Here is a 20,400-nt window from a genome sequence, read left to right on the forward strand (position 1 = left end):
ATCTATGAGCTGATACCATTTCAACTTTTCTTATAAAGGTAATTATAGCATTTTATATTCTTTTTATCTTTCTATTAGAAAGAAAATGTAAATTTATCATTAAGTGCATATATTGTTCCTGTGTGCCTAACCTGCTCATCTGAACTTCACAGTGGCCTTTGTCCCAGATTTTCTTGTTCCATGACTAAGATCAGGTTAGGGTGGGGCTATGTCTGAATTATGATGGCATGGGGAAGCTGGAAAATACCCACTGTGCCCTTATAAAAACATTCGTAATGGGTTAAGTTGGGAAAACAGCACTCAAGAGATTTTTTGAAGTCAGGCCGAATTCCTCCATGTTAAATGCTACTGATTAAGCTGTGTGTGTGTGTGTGTGTGTGTGTGTGTGCATGTGTGTGTGTGGTGTTGCCTCTTCTGGCAGGTGAAAGGATTCTTGAAAGAATGTTGGAGCTTTTCCAGAATCCTTTGGGTAACTGCAGGTCTTAGATTTCTTAATACCTAGGGAATAATTCTAACAGCATTAACAGTAATCAGCTTCACTGTCATTCAGGTTCTTTATACAATGTATCCACACTATAAATTATTATTTAGCCATTAAAAACTATGCATCTAAAGCATATGTAATAACTTGGGGAAGTAGTTTATAATCATCAATAAAATATCTCAAGTCAAATTTAAATTGAGTCAGGTCTCTTTTGGTTGCCAGTGACATTGACCCAGCTCAGAGAAAAGGACTTTTAAGTATGTTTCAGGAGCCTTATGAGAATCAAAGCATAGGCGTCAACAACAGATGGACCTCTTGGAAACTGAATCTGGAAAATTACTGAGTACAAAAGTCTTCTCTCAGGCTACTAGACTTTCCTCTCGGGACTTCTCTCTGCATGCCTGCTCCATATTTCTCTCTCTATCACTTCAGCCTCCTCCCCTTAAATATAATTTTGCTGTCTTCATAACTAGAGCATGCACGTTGTCCAAAATGTTTTCCTTAGCTTCTGTTACACCATGCATCTGCTCATCTCAGTCTCATTACTAATTGATTTCATCTCTTTCTCAGTATCCCAATTCCAAATTCCTAAATCAAGTTGTCTAACTCATTTTGTTTTGTTTTAGTCAAACCACAACTCCTAAGTTCTTCGTTAGAGTGGACTGTGGTTGTATCCAGTGGCCAGAGAGATCAGGTCACATTGGTGTAAGGTATTACACTCAGGCTGGAGGAACCCTAGATGAACAAACTTTATACATGTGTCTAGTACTTAATTATTGTGTAGAAATATGCATAAAAATAGAATTAGAAAAATAAAAATATTAACAGCAGTAATTTTACAAAGATTTTTCTCTTTGTCTAAGTTTTCTTTAATGAATCATTCTATAATCGCAAACATTATAAACTTAATGCACAAAAACATGTTTAGAAGATTGATAATGTTAAAACTAAAAGAGACTTCAGGATGATGTAATTCAGCACCATCTCGATTTATAAAAGTTGAAACAAGCCCACATAGATTAAATGACTTGCCCAAAATCACAGAGCAAGCGAGTGGCCAAGCTATTTTCCAATGCTATTCTTAAAGGATCTCAGCTGCACATGATACTGCCTTGCCTGAACCAAGTGAGATAAATGCCTCTGATTGCAAGTCAGAGCCTGTAGGTAGCACGTCTTTGAGTGTGCCGTATACCTGTAAACTCTGCTCTACATCTTTAGAGCTTGGAAGTTTGTTAAAATAACTCCTTGTTGACCTAAAGCAGAACTCTAATCTGTAGGTTTCATTATACCATCATTTTGCTATGAGCTACATTTTAAGGGCTTCTATTTATACACTTCAAATTGTTAGCTTCATTTCATGTTAAAATAATACCAACAGTAGAGAAACAAAAGAGGAATGAGGGAATTTCCAGATGTGAAGTACAGTCTCACTCTATGCTTGTGTCTGTCTCTCTACTCGGGTGGTTTTGGCTTCCTACTCTCCAGTGTTGTTTCCTCTTGATGGATTAACATAATCTCTTAAGAAGAGAGTAAAGTCTTTTGTGGTCAAGGTGAAGTAGAGATTGGGAGGAGTGTAAAATGAGATCTACACTATGGAAAAAAAGGAAAGGAAAGGTAGAAGTCTCTTAAGCTTCCATTCGAAAACAGGACTTCAAGCTGGCAAAAAAAAAAAAAGATTCTTACACAGTTTGAAACTTCTCCAGCTTAACCTAAAGCAAACAAAAGCCCTGAGGCATTCAGTCATTTCTGGGCATCAATATGCTCAAAGATAGTTCTGGCTCAAAAGCACTTAGAACAGGTAAATTTCCCCTGCATCGAGCCTTAGAGAAGCTGAAAATAGGATTCAGACAGAAGTTCCTGGACTTGATTTTCAGTTTATTTAGTATTTATTTCACCATTGGTTTAGGAGAGGTTAAGCTAATACAATGTATGTCACATGAATGACAGGCTCAAGACTGAAAAAGTTTCAGTAGTCTATAACGATAGCTTGAAATATGCAAAAAAATTGAGATGAAAAAATTAAAATATAAATAAATTTAAACTCTAAACTCAGAAACAAACATGGAAAAGACATGGTTTTCAGGTATATTTGAGGCTATAACCCAAATGATGTGCAGGATGATATATTCTTAATACTAAAATGAACTTCCATTTTAAACTTTTCTTGATTTAATGCTCCTCCATCTTATTAGATGCTTTGATATCCTTAGGAGAATATGTATATGTACATATGTACCTTAGTGAACCATTTGTAATGTTTTAGTAACTTTCCTGCCAAACCCTTTAATGTATGCCAGTTAAGAAAAATGGTTTTACTACATTCTTTTCAAGTGAAGTGAAAAACAAGTGAACAGTATTTGTTACAGGCATCTTCCTCTGTGCTGCCATCTTTGAATATCTAGCAGGTTTATTCAGGTGCTTATGCCTAAGATATCTTTTTATCTTACTAAAATAGTGAGATTTAAGTTCTGAAGAAATCTCAGATAATTAGGGGCCCTTTGATCTGGAGTATTCCACAGTTAATCTGTGAGCAGATGCTGGCCTGCATTAAGCACTAAGATCAAAAAAGAGTTAAATGGGAGGTTAACTTTGCAGGCTTCAGTGGGATCCAACTGGTTCTGGACTTCCACTTAGACATGAGGCAATTGGCAAGTTAGGTTCCAGTGTTTTTTGCTCTTTGATTACTTTGCAGCTAGCTGCTTTCTTTCTTTCTTTTTATGTATGTATGTGTGTGTATGTATGTATGTGTATCTCTCTCTCTCTTTCTTTTTTTTTTGCAAATTACACCAAGTAGTTGTTTTTTGTTGTTTAAAGCAACCTCTGAACTCACATTCAATTTGCCAGACCACCACATTCCCATCTGGGTGTGTAGACTTGGTGGGGGGTGGAGCTAGGGGAGAAGTCCTTGACCAAGTCTATGTTGCTACTTTTTTTTTTTAACTAAAAAAGTCTTTATTTAAAACAAAAATTTACCCAGACATTGTGTATTTAATCTGGACACCCTCTTTGGACAATTGTACTTTACAGCAAAACAGTGGGTAACAGCATGTCAGTCAGGACACTCAGTTTTTCGTTATACAATATTGAAAACTAATAAGACGATTGTTTATTGAAAGAACAGCAATACAAACCAAAATAAACCTATAAGAAAACAACAGACATAATGAAACAGAAAGCAAAACTCACTGGGGAGGATACATATTTACTCAAATATCCTTGGAATTTATATCAAAGGCACCCCTTCTGTGTGCCAGGCATCCTTGCCCATCATATGTCATTTGATAACATTGGAGAAAAATCATCATTCATCTCTTCTTGGTGCAAAAGACATAGACCTGATTATGGAATCACTAGGAAGTGGTTTCTGGATGTGTTTTCTGGCGGCATCTTAATGATTTCAGCCACCTGTAGGCTCTTGGACACTTGGAGCATTTATAGGGTTTCTCTCTGAAGTAGATGCGCTGGTGCTCCTTCAGGTTCTTCCTGTAGGTGAAAACTTTTCTTGCAGACTTTACATTTGTATGGCTTCTCCCCTGTGTGCCCTCTCTTGTGACATTTCAAGGAGAATCTCCTGGTAAACCACTTCAGGCAGACGTCACACGTGTAGGGCTTCTCACCAGTGTGGGTTCACTGGTGAAGTTGGAGGCCTATGGGCTGCATGAAGCACTTTCCAGAGAGATTACATTGAAAGTGTCTCTCTCCTGTGTGTGATCTCTTATGGATGACTAGATTGCCGTGATACTTAAACCTCTTACTGTACACGTCACATGCAAAGGGCCGCAGTACCATGGCTTCTTGGCCATTGGGGTGACTGCCTGCGTCCGCAGGGCCTGGGGAGTTAACTGGATTTATCCCAGCTGGTTCCTGGGAGTCTCTGTTGCCCACAGGTGTGGCTACTCCTTGAGGCCTTCTTGGGAAACAGAGATGGAACCTAGTTTGCTTCTTTTGGGACTTCTTGAATTCAGAAAGTATCCTCTTTTCTTGTGGTGAGTCGAAGCTTCTCTCTCCACCATGCAGGCACAAGCTGTGTCAGCATCCACATTTTACACAGAGGCTCTTTTTTGGTGTTCCTTCCCCTCCGTTGCTCTCACCAGATCTGTGGGACCCTCCGGAATCTGAGGCTCTGGAGATGTAAGTCCTGGGTTCTCTTCCCTGTCTACATTCAGATCCTTCTCCAAGGTCTACTTGGGTCCTGGAGACTTTGGGTCACCTTTCATGACAGTACTCTCTGGCAGCAGGAAGTCCTCTCCTTGCCTCCTGGATGGTGTACTTTTGAGATGAAATTTGATCTTTTCAGCAAAAGACAAGACAGACTAATTCCCCTATGGAGAAAAGCCAGGCTGCTTAACAGGCTGGCCACATCTTCATCATTGCTTGTTGCTTAGGGTTGGCTTTCTAATGAATCTGTGTTCTGAGGACTCAAGTATGAGACCCATTTTCTTAGAAAGATTTATAACCACTTTTCTAAATATCTGTCCCTTTAAATGCAAAAGACAACACAGTTGTGTGTTGGTTTACTCCAGAATGTCCAATGGCTATTTTAAAATAATCATTATAACAAAATACTACTTTTGTTTGAACAACGTGTATCAGCACTGAAACGAGTCACCATTGATTAAACTCACACTCTGTCACCAATGGCAGGCAAAACTATGGGAAATCAGATAGATTGCAGTAATAATGGTGAACTACAGTGTCCCCAGATTATATGATACCTTCCTGCTTACCTAATGCAATCTTTTAAAATGTGAGAAGGATCCCTTTTCAAAGCTGTCTCTGTATATTAGTCATAGTAGAAATACTAGATGTCTCCAGCAGTGGCTGGGATCCAGAAAGAAGCACTGATTTATATCTTTCCAGTCCTGGCGATCCCCAGGCAGGGGTTGGCTGAAATATCCATGCCAAGTAGTGTTAGGGAAGTTCCTTCTAGTGTTACTACTCTTGCCTGGTTATGCTGGAAAGACTGCCTTCATAGTCCCCCCTGATGTTACATCTGGACTCTGGCTCTCGTGGAAGACAGGCTTGTGACTATGCACTGTAGCAGAGGTCACATCAATCTACTCACGTTTCCTTGCAGTACTCAACAGTTCTGTCAAAATGAGCAGAATAAGAGCACACTCAAAAAGATCCATTTGACTTTTATTTGTTTTAAGTTTTCATCTCAAGCAGGACAGGGAGGGTCCAGGTAAATAACTCTCCAAGAATGACTCCACTCTTCTAGTATGTAATGGAACATCTTCAGTACTGCTATCCCTACCAGATGATCCCATCCTTTCAGCTGAGCCCTTGCTCATATCATCCAGCATGATACTATCAACACAGATAAGTTTCAAGGCCACAGTTTCTGAAAGCCAACTGAGGGAACTACAAAATTTTTTGGAGAAATTCCCAGGTACCACTCCTGTATGTACAGCGCTGTGATTATTAATGTGAGGATGGAGCAAGAAGCAGTGATGCTATTTTGCAAAATTATTAAAGAAGTTATAAAGACTTGAAAGAGCCAGGTAGGTTCTGGTCTAAAGATTGTTAATCACTTTCTATGACTACTACGGTACTATAGTGCTGTACCTTTATATTTTTCTCAAATTATACTCCAGACTATTAGTCATAAATTCTGACAAAAACATTTTCTTCTTTTACATAGTTTTCAGAAGTCTTGCATATAGTATGGCCAAGATAGAATATGCACATCTGAGGAATTAAAACTGTTCACAAGCCATTAGTATAAATGTCTTGCTCATAAACGACAAATTCTAGGGAGGAAATCATGCTGTTATTTCAAGGGACTCTGATTGTTGTCTTCTCGTAGTTTGACATGCATGAGTTTGAGCTCCTACCAATTAAATGTACATTCTTATTATCATAAGAAGATGAACCAGAGGCTTTCAAAGTCAAAATGTCTGTTGGAGCTGGCATACAATAAACTAAAGTCCACCTTTCCAGGTGGTTCTGGATGTCAACTTTGTGTATAATACCCCTTTCAACCTCAATAAAGCATTCAACAAAAGACTCCAAAATTTACCATACTTAATGATGAATCTAAGTAGGACATTAATAACCCAAAGGCACTAGCCAGCGAGAATGTATTAAAACATGCCAATGAATTTATAGCTATTAATGATGGTAGTATCTCCAAGTTTAGACCAGCCAAAGCCACAGGCCAATGAGAACCAAACAGGTTTTTGCATTAGGGCTGCTCCCCATCTCCTTTCACTTGCAAGTGGCATCTCGAAGCAGTGTTTCCTCTACATTGCTAGGTGAGCAGAAGCCTAGCACCCATATAAACCCTGAGCTACAGCCTCCCCTAACCTTTGTGACATGGCAATTCAGCCTGCCTGGCTTACCTACTAGGCCTACCCCCTTTAACTCTTCAGCCCTATATTACTTTCTCAGCTAGTTTCTATGGGACCATTTTTCATTGAATTAGGACTTCCTCACTGTTTTCACCTTGGGCATCCAGGCTTACTGGATAATCCTACCATAGCTACTGAGGGCAAATACCTCAAAATCTGGACTAGCAAGATGACTTCCTGACACCTCTAAGATTTGCTTTTTACTCTGACCACTGAGTCTGGCCCAGATTTGATTAGAGTTTCTCACACCCTCCTTCAATATTTGTTTTGATCTAACAGTGCTACCCTGCTGTCTAGTGGGCTTTTCCAAGGGCCCTGACTTGGTGCTGCTTCAGTCTTCCCTCTCAGGCAAAAGCTTCTATCAGAGCATGACCTAGGCTAAGCTATATATGAAATCTAGAAATGCATATTATAACACACAGGTAGAGGGTACTTTCCAAGAACATCAATGATCTGGAGCAGTTTAGATATTATTACAGATAAGAGACTGCAGAAGGTAGCCATTAACATTCTGTTTGTAGATTCAAGGGCATGTCAAGCTTGAACAAATATGCCTTGCAAAATTTATTAAATTGTAAGCCAGGAGTGTGTTATAAAAGCCACATCACATGGACTTAGTTAATCTTTATTATTCTGTAATGTAAAATATATGAATTGGATGTATTCACTGGGCACAGAGCGATAGGTCTCAAAAAAATTCAGTAATAGCTGTTAAATGATTCTGCTGCAATAAGTATCAGGAAAAGTTGATTCTTGTTATAGTTTTTCAACAATCAGAAAAATAATATATCCCAAGGTCCTTTGCTAAAGTTGGAAGACTATATAGCCATAATTGGCATTGCTCAAGCATCAGTATAAACATAGAGAATTGGCTTTCTCAGAGAAAAGCTTCCACTTAACCTTGTGAGGGGTCTATGAAAAAATCTCTTGGAAAGAGAAACAGTTTACAGGGAGAATGAATGTTTAGTTAAATCACCAGAAGAGATCAATTGTACAAAGTTGCCAACAGATATACTACCTGGTTATTATTTCAGAAAACTGGAGCATCCAACTAGGATCTATGCTATTACTTTTGGAACCCACCAATTTTTGAATATTAGAAAAAATGTCTTTTGTTTGAAGAAATAATTGGTGGCTGAGGTCTAGAGATAGTATCATTTTTAAGAAGAGGTCCTCAAGCATTCCAGTGCATGAGAATCATCTAATGCACTTATTGCAAATGCAGATATCAGGCCCTACCGTGAGACATTCTGGTTCAGTAGGTTTGAAGTGAGTTCCTATAATCTGCCTTCAAAGTAAGTAGCCAGGTGATTTTGATGCCAGCTCCATGAAACACCTTTGAAAAATTGAGGAAAGAGCATGGATTTTGATAGTGGACAGAAGTAGACAAATCCTAATTTAGACACTTATTTGTTGGTAGTCTTAGGCAACTTCCTGCACTTTCTGAGTCTCAGTGTCCTTATCTGTAAAATGAGGATATAATACTCCCATAGGGTTGTTGTAAATATAGAATAAAACTTGCATAGAACGGACATGCAGCATATAGTAGGTATTCAGTAAATGTTAGTTTTCTTCCAAAGTTTTCTACCAGGGTTATATAAAAAGTAGAGTGATAAAATGAGACTTGGAGAGGAACTGTAAGTCTGTTATTAGTACATGACTGTGTAGTGTATTGTCCAAAGTGGGACACTTTTGAGAATTGAAGGGAGGTTCTAATAATACTTGTTTTTAGAGATGGAGTCTCCTTCTGCTGCCCAGGCTGGAGCTCAGTGGCATAATCACAGCTCACTGCAGGCTTGAACTTGTTGGCTCAAGCAACCCTCCTGCCTCAGCATCCCAAGCATCTGGGACTGCTGGAGCACCACTACCATGTCCACTTTGCTATTAATAATCATGCTAAGGCAGCCAGTGTAAGCCCAAGACTCTATAGTCATCTTAATTATCAGGAAGATAAAAGATCATATATTTGCATTGCCTAAGCTTAACCTACTTGATATAGTTTGGATGCTTCCCCACTCCAACTCTCATGTTGAAATGTGATCCCCAATGTTGGAGGTGGGGCCTGGTGGGAGAGGTTTGGGTCATGGGGGTGGATCTCTCAGGAATGGCATGGTGCCACCTTTGTGGTATAAGTGAGTTTTCATCTTATTAGTTCACATGAGATCTGATTATGTAAAAGAGCCTGGCCTCTCTCTTGCTCTGCCTTTGCTTTCTGCCATGAGTAAAAGCTTCCTGAGGCCCCACCAGAAGCAGATTCTGGTGCCATGCTTCTTTTACATTCTGCAGAACTCTGAACCAAATAACCTCTTGATAAATTATGTGGCTTCAGATATTCCTTTATAGACACACAAAATGGACTAATACATTACTCTCCATGATTCTTAAACTGAAAGAAGTGGATGTGATCTTTTCAGTTGACTTTGCAAAAGCTTTTCAACTCTTGGTAAGCTCCTTGCTGTCTGGGCCTGTCCCTAATGCAGTTTTACTGTCTCTGCAATGGCTAGCATTAGTACAATGTACTTAACATAGTAGATTCCTAAGAAAAGATTTTCGAATGCCTAAATGGATTATTATCAGCAATTTAGTTTCTGTATCAATCCAATTATTCTCAAATAACAGATATTCTAAATCAGTAACTTCCAGTTTCTGTTTTGTCTGAAAATTTCCAAAAGTACCAGAATGATGAGGCTCATAGCACAGTTCTGTTCAAATTTCTCTCTTTTTTTCTATAAAGAATTATATGGAATAAAACCCACTCATCCCATGAATCTCTAAATGCAGGCCAACTGACATCTTCATATACCAAAGGATGCTATTTTAATAACAGAAGCTGGTTGGTCTTTCTTTTTAACAGGATATCATACTTGCTGTCAATAGATACTTTAGTAGTTGTGAGAAGGATGACAGAAAATAAAAGATTTTTTACATCTTTTAATACCCTTGAATTTGAAAATAATTTAAAATAAAAAGAAAATGAAATATCAAGAAATGTTGATTTAAGGGTATTTATTGTAGAAATGTTTGTATCAGCAAAGGACCAGAAACAGTTTATGTTCAACAAGGTGGGACAGGTGAAATAAATAATGGTAGCAGTTCTTAAAGTGTGGCCCATAGACTTCTGGGGTTGACTATAGCAAAGCTATTTTCTTAGTAATACAAAAACATTCCTCACCTTTTTCATTGTTTTGACATTTCCACTGCAAATGCAAAAGCAATGGAGGGTAAAACTTACAGTGCTTACCATGAATCAAGGTAGTGGCTCCAACTATCCTAGTAGTTGTCATATTCTTCACCACCACAGTTTCGTTTGAAAAAAATAAAAGGCCAATTTTACTTAAGAATATCCTGGCTGGGCACGGTGGCTCATACCTGTAATCCCAGCACTTTGGGAGGCTGAGGCAGGTGGATCACGAGGTCAAGAGATCGAGACCATCCTGGTCAACGTGGTGAAACCCTGTCTCTACTAAAAATACAAAAAATTAGCTGGGCATGGTGGCACACGCCTGTAATCCCAGCTACTCGGGAGGCTGAGGCAGGAGAATTGCCTGAACCCAGGAGGCAGAGGTTGCAGTGAGCCGAGATCATGCCATTGCACTCCAGCCTAGGTAACAAATAAGAGCAAAACTCCGTCTCAAAAAAAAAGTAAATAAATAACAGAGGAACATGAATAATAAATTCACAGAAATTTCCTCAAAAAAAAAAAAAAAAGAATATCCTTAATGAAGCAGTATAGATAATGACCAATTTCATTAAATCTTGACTCTACTCTTGAGTACTTGTGCTTTAATATTCCATGTGACAAAATGGGAAGTATGCAAAAAGCATTTTTGCTGCGTATCAAAGTGCAGGGGTTGTCTCAGGAAAAAGCACTCTGCAGTTGTTTCTGTTGGACGTTAAACTATAGTGGAGTAACATTTTACTTGAAGAAAATGACTGACAGACAAAATGACAGCACGGAGTATTTGAAAGATACTTTCTCAAAAGTAAATGAAGTGAACTTGTCACTTCAAGGAAAGCAGTGGACCATATTTCTTGACAATGGTACAATTTGAGCTTTCAAAGGAAAATTAGCAACTTTGAAAAGCAGGCCAGCACAGTGGCTCACTGTAGTCCCGGCACTTTGGGAGGCTGAGGCAGGCAGATCACTTGAGGTCACAAGTTCCAGATCAGCCTGGCCAACATGGCAAAACCCTATCTTTACTAAAAATACAAAAATTAGCTGGGTGTAGTGGTATCACTTGTAGTTGCAGCTACTCAGGAGGCTGAGGCAGGAGAATCACCGGAACCTGGGAGGCAAAGGTTGCTGTGAGCTGAGACTGTGTCATTGCACGCCAGCCTAGGTGAAGAGCCAGTCATCTCAAAATATTTTTTGAAAAGCATATATCTGCCCTATAAACTTGAAAAAGTCCCTATATTTAATAACTTTCTAGGAAGATTGGTGTTGATGTCAATGTATATAATTTTATAATATGATACAGTAAAATATGTCAACATTTGAAATAAATAGTTAATTCATGATGCTACAAAATTAGGTATGGGTAAATGATTGGTTCAAAGTGTAAGATGGCTCGATAGATTTTAATGTAACAAAGTAGGAAAAGTTTATTGAAGTAACTTCAAATTCTGTAATGCAACTAACTTTTAAGAAACTACTGGCTGGGCGCCATGGCTCATGCCTGTAATCCCAGCAGTTTGGGAGTCAATGGTGGGTGGACCACAAGATCAGGAGTTTGAGACCATCCTGGCCAATATGGTGAAACCCTGTCTCTACTAAAAGTACAAAAATTAGCCAGGTGTGGTGGCCTGCATTTGTACCAACTACTCAGGAGGCTGAGGCAGGAGAATAGCTTGAACCAGGGAGGCGGAGGTTATAGTGCACCAAGATCACGCCACTGCACTCCAGCCTGGGCAACAGAGTGAGTGAGACTCCCTCTCAAAAAAAAAAAAAAGAAAGAAAAAGAAAGAAGCTAACACTTTGGCTGGGCTCGGTGGTTCATGTCTATTATCTTAGCACTTTGGGAGGCTGAGGCAGGAGGATCACTTTAATTCAAGACTAGTCTGGTTAATATACTGAGAACCTGCCTGTAAAAAAGTTTTTAAAAAAATTATTCAGGCATGGTAGCATCCACTTGTAATCACAGCTACTTGGGAAGCTCGAGGCAGAAGGATTGCTTGAGCCCAGGAGTTCCAGGCTACAATGAGCTATGATGACACTACTGCACTCCAGCCTGGGAGGCAGAGTGAGATCTGTCTCTAAAAACAAACAAACAAAAAAACTACCACTTTGAATTTCAGTGTAGTTGGAGAAGAACATTTGCAATTATCTGAAAAGCCTATTAAAATACTCCTCTGGCAGGGTGCGGTGGCTCACCCCTGTAAATCCTAGCACTTTGGGAGGCCAAGGCAGGCAGATCATTTGAGGTCAGGAGTTTGAAACCACCCTGACTGACATGGTGAAACCCTGTCTCTACAGAAAATACAAAAATTAGCTGGGTGTGGTGGCATGCCTTAATTGAAGCTATTCAGGAGGCTGAAACAGGAGAATCCCTTGAACCCAGGAGGTGGGGCTTGCAGTGAGCCAAAACCGTGCCACTGCACTCCAACCTGGGTGAGACTATGTCTCAAAAAAAAAAAAAAATACTCCTCCTTTTTCCACTTCCGTATCTGTGTTAGGCCAGATTTGCTGCAACTAAAACATCATCTTGCTACAGATTTAATGCAGAAGCAAATATAAGAATCCAGTTGTCTTCAATAGGTCAAACATTAAAGAGAGTTACAAATTTTATAAAGTAATGCCATTTGTTCTCACTTAATCTTTTTATTTTGAAAAATACGTTAATTTTAATTTTCACCAAAAAGTGAAATTCATTTATATAAATATGCAATGGATTTATGAATTAACTTATAAGAATTTTTCTAAATATATCAGGATTAATTTCTGATATGTAGATGTTTAGATAGTTGGATAGATAAATAGATGGATAGATAGATAGAAAAAGAACTCTTTGAAATTTGTAGTAATTTTTAAGAGTATAAAGTTTTCACAGACCAAAAATGTTTAAAATTGCTGAGTTATGGTATATTGATAGTATAGAGTTTTCTAAAGGGGGAATGGTGGAAGGGTGGTGAGGGTTAAAAACATCACCTATTGGGTACAGTGTTTACTTTTGGGTGATGGGTACACTAGGAACCCAAACCTCACCATTATGCATTATATCCATGTAAGAAACCTGCACATGAACCCCCTGAATCTACAAAAAAGTGGGGGTGCTATGCAATAGTGAAAAAGAGTGAAGTAGATTTATATGTATGTATGTGAAATTTATTCCATCCTATATTGTTACGTGAATGAAGCAAGTTGCATTATAATATGTATGTGCTTCCATTTGTATAAAAAGGGGAAAATAAACATGTAGAGAAACATAGTTATATATACGTATTATTATTTATGTGTGTGTTATATAAACATACACAGATACATTATTATTATGAATGAGCTCTGTTTACATTTGGAAAAGTGGCCTGGGAATCGGGTACAGGGTAAAATAACTTTTCGTGGTACATCTTTTTCTATTTTTAATTGTTTTTACAATGGATTTATGCTATTAAAATTAATACTTTTTAAAACAAGAATTATACAAAGAAGTAATAAATTGTCCAATATTGATTAAAATGCCCAATAAGACAGAATTGGTAATAAACCCTAGAAATATTAACACCGAGTTTCCCAACTTTGTCTCATTAACTATTAAAACAATGTCTGCTTTTTAGTTCACAGTTTCAAATTTTAAATTCAACCATAGCAAATAAGTACTTTTTGTCCTGCTCCCTATCTTTCTACAAACATTTATTTTTCATTAGTGTTAAGCAATTTTATTGGCAGTGCTTATTTTTGTTAAAATGGAATGGGACAATTTCACAAGCAGGAAGTGTCTTTCCTTCTCACTGGATTCAGTTTATATCGGAAGAGGGAAAGAAAGACAAACAGAGCATGAAGGACAGAAAAGATAAGGATTGTGGGGAGGGAAATTACCAAAAGAATAAGGGGAACAAATGAGAATGAGGAAGGAATGGGTGACAGTGGGAGGGGCGTGAGGCCAGAATGTGAAATGGGACAGAGGGAAGAACAATCTGGAAAGAAATCGGGAGAGGAGGAGGTGGAATTAGTGCAGGGTCAGAGAGCAACTGGCTAGGGAGGAGTGAAAAGAGGAAAGAAAAACAGAAACTGAAACAAGAAACTGGGCTGAAAACAAAACAAAACAGTTGGTTGAAGAAAAGTAGCAGCCCCTCGGCAAGTGGCTGAGGGATTGCTAACCTTGGCTCCAAGAAAAATGGGAATAAAAATCTCCATAGGGAAATTCAGTGGGAATTGAGGGGGACATGACATTTGATAAGAGAGCAAGTATTTTGATTTAGATGAGACTCTTTCCTTTTAGATATGAATTCTGGGTAGTTTCCAGGTGCCAATGATGGGTCTCTCTAACTTTCTGTCCCCATGTTCCATCTACGAGGCAGAAGGCTAGGGAAGGGGATGCTGTGCCAGGCAGGTAAAGAGCAAGAAAGGAAAAAGAGGCTCCTGTGATCCCATATCTGTGAGGAGAAGAGAGGGTGCTGAAAGGGTCCTTTATGCACTAGCTGTGCAGCTGGACACTGTGTCTGTCCCTCCAGCTGAGCAGCAGCCCAGCCACTTCTGACCCAGACAGTCTCTGACAAAGAGTGTTCTACCCACCAGTCTCAGATTGTGGCCAAAGAGCTGTGGGAGGCAGGGACTCAGCAGAGCAACCTCCAGACTAGAAGATGAGGGAAATGGAAATGTTGAGAGAGAAAGGCAAAGAGGGGACTGACAATCACAAAAGTGACACTTTTACATGAGAAAAACTTGAGTACCTAAATGCAGGAACAAGGGTAGGAAGAGGAGCCCTCACTCAAAGGAACAAGTCAAAAATACACCCAACTGGATTTTGACCTAAGGTTTTGCCTATGATTCATTTTAAGGAGTGTTATTTATTCTGTGATGATAAAGAATTTGGGGGTTCTCTGTCAGCAGTTTGTCATTGTTGTTATCATCACCCGGACACTAGATCCCCCAATTTTAGGGCTAAGCTCTGGGAACTGGAACCCAGTTCTCCAGGTTTAGAACTGTGTCTAACCCTGATCTGCTCTTTGCAAGCAGCTGTCTGTGCCATAGAAAGGACACCAGCAAGTTCCACCAGGCAACAAGAGAACTAGCTGCACAGGAACAATGAATTTACTGGTCTGCCAGTGTAAGACATGTATTAGTCTACGGTGAATGCTGGGATGAACATCCACAGAAAGGACAGGACAAGCTAGTCCCATTCTTGTCTTTTGGTAACATTATGACCTGCCTATACAGTTTCAGTTGGGCAGAAATATTAACATAATAGCCCTAATATTGGGCCAACACTAAGAAAGAAGCAGATGTTCTCAAGTGACGCAAAAAGTAAGCAAAAGGTTTTTTTTTTAATTACCATAAAAATAAGAGATCCTAAAACAGCTGGGGATGGGTCATTCAACATAGTTGATTATTTGTCCTTTGAAACACTAGATTAATTTTATTGTAAGCTTTTTATGTGGAATTACATTAAGCAAGGTAATTCATTTTTCAGCATCTTAAAAAGTATATTCTGGTTATATTTTTGCCTTTCCTTTATTACTCAGTGTTAACTGTTGTTAAAATGAAGTTATTTTTCTCTACGATTGTGTATTGATGATCTGGGACCTACTGAAGAATGTAGACTTGTTTGCCCCTATGCACGATCTGTATATTAACCTTCAAGGTTTTCTTTTTATAGCTTTCTGTTCCTTTCCTTGTTGCCACACTATCAGTAACTACTCCACCCCTTCTTAACCCCCTTTCAACTTGTTGGATCTAATCTACTAGAGGCTTGGAAATCAAGTAGCTACGTGTACAAAAATTATGGATAAGGTAACAGGAAATAGGTTCTAAATCAGGATGTGAGCAAAATACCTTAACTTCAGTGTGTCAGATTTGTCAGTCTGTTGGTTTCAGTGTGTGAACTTCATGGCATTATTTGGATGCCTATAGTTATTTTGTTTTGTTTTATTTTCTGATCTCTGATGTCATTAAAAGATACTTCCAGGTGAATTCAGGAAAAATGGAGTACTTTTAACCTAAACTGAGGAAATCCAAGCCAGTTGTTGAGCTTTATTGAACACAAACTTGACAGTGGAAATAATATTCTGCAGAAAGGGAGGGCAGATTATTTTCTCCAAAATCAGAACACATTTATTAATCTAAAAATGTTAATTCCTGGCTATTTTACTAAGTTTTTAAAATACAAATTTTTTAGATCTCAAAAATTTTACCAAAGATACCCGCTATTAATATATGGCCTTTCAGAAACTACCATTTAAATGACTACTGGTTTTCTTTTAAATGGGAGTACTAAGACGGAATTATAGAGCTCATCATTTTGTATATATGGTATATATTTTGTATACAAGTTTGTAACATCTCTACATATCATAAATATTTTTGCTTTGTGACATAATCTCCATGAACAGCTCAATTATTGCAGAGTATATTGAATGGGTGTACTTCAATGTGTATATTTATTGGCCATTGTACATACCAGTGTATTTAGATTTTTCCACTTATTTTATAAATTTATGTAGTTGATATTTGAACATAATTGTTTTTTACCAGATTATTTTAATTTTGCCTTAATACTTTATTTTCTTTTGTCAGTTTTAACCACGCTGTATAAATTATACAAGAGAAATTAAATTTTCTAGCAAGATGTATTTTACAAAGATATGAACTAAAAAGTAGAATTTATTTAGACGGAAACTTTCTTGACAGCAACCTCTGTGAAAACACTAATCAAAGACATCTGAGGTTATTTTGCTTAGATGTCATAAAGTTTTTTCTCTCTTGCTCATCTTGCTTATTTTAAACTTGGTCTTCCTTTTCTCATTTAAAATAATGATTTTTAAAAGGCTACTCCTCTTCTGAATTTTCTGTATTCTTTAACCTATAAATAAAATCCTTTGACTCCTTTTGAAGTAGCAGTGATTCAAGCCTTATATTTAAACCAGGTGTATTGTTTTTATATTTATTGATAATATGTTACTTCATAGCATCCAAATGGATAAAGAGAATTTTGATAACAGAATGTCCATGCTAGAGGGAAACCTACTCACAATTGATCTTCCTCACAGATATCTCGAGACAGAAAATATAGGTTTTATTCCTCTGTTTCTGAAGTACATGGAAACTTTAGCAAGGAATTTAAAATCAGATTATATCGCTTATCAAATTTATTAGGATTTATGAGTTGTACCCGTCTAGCATGATTTTCAATAAGAGGAGAAACTTCCATGTGGAAACTCAATAATAGATTTAAAATACCTGAGTCAGGCATTATACTTTTCTCAAGGTTTTAAGGTATCCTTGAAAAAGAGTCTAAATGCAGTAAGTTAACGTAACATAACCAGTCTGCTATGGGACATTTTTACCATGTCAGATCTCCCAGTAACAGGCTTTCTGAACTTGGGCTAGTGACAAGCTTATCTAGGCCTCAACTTCTTCATTTGTAAAATGAAATGATTTGGTTATATGAGGAGATTGCAGATAAGCACATGGTGCTACTCCTGGATAGAATCTCAGAGAGAGTCAACATTAGAATGTTGATCTGCTAAAGCTAAGGGGTAGGAAAAATATTCTTCAGCTATGACATAGACTCCACCACCTATACAGGTTGGAAGGAAAAAATACTTTCTCATTTTCATGATTACAGCTGCTGGTTTCATTTCCTCCTTTGTAGGAACCCCCTGTTTTGACGTACAGGAAGGATGCTTGAAATAGAAGTGAAAGCAGGAACTCCAGGCAATATAGGAAACACCAAGTGAATGTATATGCCTGCAAGCAGACCTAGCTTTTTATCATTTTGAGAAATTTGGAAGGAAAGGTATTTAACAATGTCTGCTTCCTCAAATAATACCTTCCTTAGGTGAATGTACTGCCTAAAAGATATTAAAGATCTGAGTCCAAATTTCAAAGTAGAATTTCCCAAGGAATTTTCTTACAATAGAAATAAATATTTCACCAACTATCAGAGGTCAATTGAAATTTTTTGTTATAAATTCCTATCAATTTACTATTAGTAATTAGATAGTTAGGGTCCATCAAGTAGAAAAGTTGTCAAATGAGACTGGAGATGTAGATGGCTTGTAAAGAGAACAGATTCTCCAAAGATTTCTTAATGAGTGGCTAGTTCAAGGCAATCCAAAGTACCCCTTTATTTTGCCAAGCATGTTTTTGGTTTGGTTATGGACATGGTGCTCCTGGAAAGACATTGCCCTAAATTCAGCATCTTTCTGCCTGGTTGCTTATGCTTCAAGCTGTTTAGTAGCCACAGCCTCCTCCAAGGCTGAGCCTAGAGTAGCATTTTAAAATTGTTTTGATCACAATCCACAAAAGAAATGCACCTAAACCATGATCCAGGACTCCCATATGTGAATGTATGCTTGTACGTATATCCATGCCAGTCAGAATGGGGATTCTTAAAAAGTCAAGAAACAACAGATGCTGGCAAGTTTGTGGAGAAATAGGAATTTTCCCATTGATGGGAATGTAAATTAGTTTATACTGCTGGTGGGAATGTAAATTAGTCCAAACATTGTGGAAGATAATGTGGTGATTCCTCAAAGATCTAGAACCAGAAATGCCATTTGACCCAACAATCCCATTATTCGGTATATACCCAAAGAAACATAATTCATTCTATTATGAAGATACATGCATGTGTATGTTCATTGCAGCACTATTCACAATAGCAAAGACATGGAATCAACAGAAATGCCTATGGATAACCTGGATCAAGAAAATGTGGTAGATATACAACATGGAATACTATGCAGCCATAAAAAGGAATGAGACCATGTCCTTTTCAGGGAGGGACATGGATGAAGCTGGAAGCCATTATCCTCAGCAAACTAACATAGGAACAGAAAACCAAACATGGCATGTTCTAACTTATAAGTGGGAGCTGAACAATGAGAACACATGGACACAGGGAGGAAAACAACACATACTGGGGCCTGTCGGGTAGGGGGGTTTGGAGGAGGGAGAGCATTGGGAAAAATAGCAAATGCATGCTGGGCTTAAAACTTAGATGACGGGTTGATAGGTGCAGCAGACCACCATGGCACATGTTTATGTAACAAATTGCACATCATGCACATGTACTCCAGAACTAAAAATTAAAATTAAAAGGAAAAAAAGAAAGTAGATCTGGAAAGAGTCGCATGAAACGATACTCTTACCAGATAGTATGAGATTTCCTGTTTTAGCATATGTTGCTTTATTTATTAAAATGCTGTGATGACCCACTATGCTGACAATACAATCCACAAATAGGTTTCAGTCTACAGTTTAAAAAAACATTGATCTAAATTAATAATGATAAATATAACAACAGTGAATAATAATTAAAAGACTTCATCCAACAGAACCCTGGATCTTCTTTAGAAAAGTTAGTTATTTATGAGTGACCTTAAGTAGGAGATATAGAGGGACTATTTTGTAGTGTATGAGGATTTTCTGAAAATTAATAAAATTGTGAAAACCACTTTGGAGACTCTTTGTCTCATTCCACCTGTGTTCCTGATTTATCTAAATACTGTTGCATTGGATGTTGAAAGATCTGCTTCTATATATGCTCTGATCTTAACTGGACTTGAGAGTTAAAAGAGAATTTAAATGTATAACACACCATAATTTTCTGAGCTGCTAGGAAAGAAAAAAAATGCTGCTAATTATTGTTATAAAATCCCATGAATTCTGCTACATTTAATAGACATGTTAAAATATGAAAAATACATACTTTCTTTAAAAGTGTTGCTTTTAAAATGAACACTGAACTAAGTCTCACTGGGTGGCTCATCTCAGGCTTTCTGGGTCCCATGGTCTTCCCTTGGTAAGACAAATTGGAGTTTTCTTAACTGGGAAAAATTAGGATTGTATTTTTGTTAATTTTATGGAATTTTTTAGAATTTTAAATTTGAAAGCCATCCTTAGTGACAATCTGGAACCTACCTCCTCATGTTACAGTTGAAGAATCTGATACCCAGAGAGCTAATGTGACTTGCCCCAGATAACATAACAAAGTAATGACAAAAATAAGTTTAAAAGAGAAAATAAAAAATAAATCTAGTCAGACTGGAAAGGAGAAGTGGTAGCCCAGGGAAAATCAGGGATAGAACTTAAAGCCTCTGGTCTATTTGTTATATCTGGTCCAGCTTTTTATATGGAATTGGTCATATTAAAACCAAATCTTTTTTTTTTTTTGAAAGAAACTTTCATTCTTTTAATTCAGTATTTCCATTCTGTAAAGAGATATAAATTGTTGCTGGAAAGTCTTCCTCAAACATTATTATAATAGTGATACTAATATGTTTTCCTTCCTAAGACTCAGGAGCTGCTTTGGTTTCAAACCAATTATTTACTTTCTGTCAGGTGATCAGGATCTTCCACTATCGTCTTAATTTGTTTATTTGTGGTTTATACCCTACACACTT

General features: G+C 37.7%; 1 protein-coding gene and 1 pseudogene across 28 annotated transcripts in view; one reads left to right on the forward strand and one right to left on the reverse strand.

Moving 5' to 3' along the window:
• RASGEF1B (RasGEF domain family member 1B) overlaps window positions 1–20,400 on the forward strand; it is a 655,029-nt gene that overhangs the window by 510,244 nt on the left and 124,385 nt on the right. The gene's annotated exons all lie outside the window — the stretch shown is intronic.
• LOC108590730 (zinc finger and SCAN domain-containing protein 5C pseudogene) lies at window positions 3,771–10,018 on the reverse strand (annotated as a pseudogene).

The sequence above is a fragment of the Callithrix jacchus genome, chromosome 3 (genome assembly GCF_049354715.1).
Source record: "Callithrix jacchus isolate 240 chromosome 3, calJac240_pri, whole genome shotgun sequence".
Taxonomy (NCBI): domain Eukaryota; kingdom Metazoa; phylum Chordata; class Mammalia; order Primates; family Cebidae; genus Callithrix; species Callithrix jacchus.